The sequence below is a fragment of the Balaenoptera musculus genome, chromosome 13 (assembly GCF_009873245.2).
Source record: "Balaenoptera musculus isolate JJ_BM4_2016_0621 chromosome 13, mBalMus1.pri.v3, whole genome shotgun sequence".
NCBI classification, from domain to species: Eukaryota; Metazoa; Chordata; class Mammalia; order Artiodactyla; family Balaenopteridae; genus Balaenoptera; species Balaenoptera musculus.
In genome coordinates, this window is record NC_045797.1 from 32,894,478 (window position 1) to 32,896,016 (window position 1,539).

General features: G+C 29.0%; 1 non-coding gene across 1 annotated transcript; it reads right to left on the reverse strand.

Annotated features, from left to right (window-relative positions):
• Window positions 1-719: 719 nt before the first annotated feature.
• Window positions 720-792, reverse strand: TRNAA-UGC. Its single transcript has one exon. It is a non-coding gene; the product is annotated as a tRNA-Ala (tRNA).
• Between the last annotated feature and the right edge of the window lie 747 nt (window positions 793-1,539).

Below are 1,539 nucleotides of genomic sequence, written 5' to 3' on the forward strand. Positions count from 1 at the left end.
ATGCTTGATTATTCTCTAATAGGCTATTAAATTTGATTGCATATATTTTATTTAGATTTGTCCATCATTTCTCATTAACTAAATTGGTGTGTTGTTGACTTCAGCATTATATTTAACAAGTTTTTATATCAGGGTTATTCTAGCTGAAAAAACCTTATAGAGTTTACACTGTGTCCCTGGGAATCTACTAAGTTGTGGATTACAAGAATTATCCAATTTAAATTGCACAGACATTTTATGAAGTTTGTACTGTTACTGTTCTCATTTTATAGCAACCTGGGCTTGAGAGGGTCATCAAATGTCACCTATCTAGGAAATTCTAAGCCTCTTATTCCCCAGACTAATTCTTAATTTATTTGGAACACAGGGAATCCTTCCATATTTTGTTATGTTGTAGAATAATTTACATTGTGTGGGAATTATTAATTTCTTAGAAGATTAAAATAATTTATCCATAAAGTAAACTGAGATTTCCATTATCTGAGTCTATAGTCTTTGGGGGAAGTTATTTAATGATAACTTAAAATTTTCCTTAAAGCTTAGATTTTCAATTTCTTCCTTGTCATCGAGATTGTTAATTTTATTTATTTAAAAAAAAATTTATTTATTTATTTGGCTGCATCGGGTCTTAGTTGCGGTGGCACGCAGGATCTTCATTGCGGCATGCGGGATCTTTAGTTGCAGCATGCAAACTCTTAGTTGCGGCATGTGGGATCTATTTCCCTGACCAGGGATTGAACCCAGGCCCCCTGCATTGCAAACGCAGAGTCTTAACCACTGGACCACCAGGGAAGTCCCAAGATTGTTAATTTTATTTATGTAGAATTGAACACAATTACACAGATGAAAATTATCTCCATATTCGACACAATCTCTTTTTATTAGATTATTAAAGAATTATAATTGCATTAGGTTTTTCTCAGAGAAGTAGACCATGGCTTTATCTATCTTGTTTTTCCTGTTTTCTAATTTACCATCTTAACATAGCCATCATTACTTTGTACCCTCTATTTTCCTTAGAATATTATTGTAGTTGTTCCTTTTCTAATATCTTAAGGTAAATGATTAGTGCATTTTCTCTATTTATTTTGCTAATTGAAAAAATTAATGCAAACTTTTGATTCTATCTATTTTTAAATATAGATTTTGGTTGAATGCCTTACCTTTTTATATGCTATTTCATTTTGCATTTCACTTTATTTTTAACCAGTGGTTATTTGGGAGAAATTATTTTAATTCCCAAAGGATTAGAAATATTTGTCTGATTTTTTACTATTAATTTTTAGTGGTTTTCTTTTGTTATGCTTTATTTTATTTCATTATGATCAAAGAAAGTGGCCAGTAAAATATCCATTTTTTGAAGTTTACTGAGATATTCTTTATTTCTAGAAAATGAAGAAATTATATTTTTCAGACAGTTTAAAGAAAGTATTGTATGTTTGTCATAGATCAAAATATATTTCATATAATCTGTCTTTCTTAATTAATTTTTCATCATTAAATTTATTTGATGTTTTATAAACTTATAATAATGGTTTA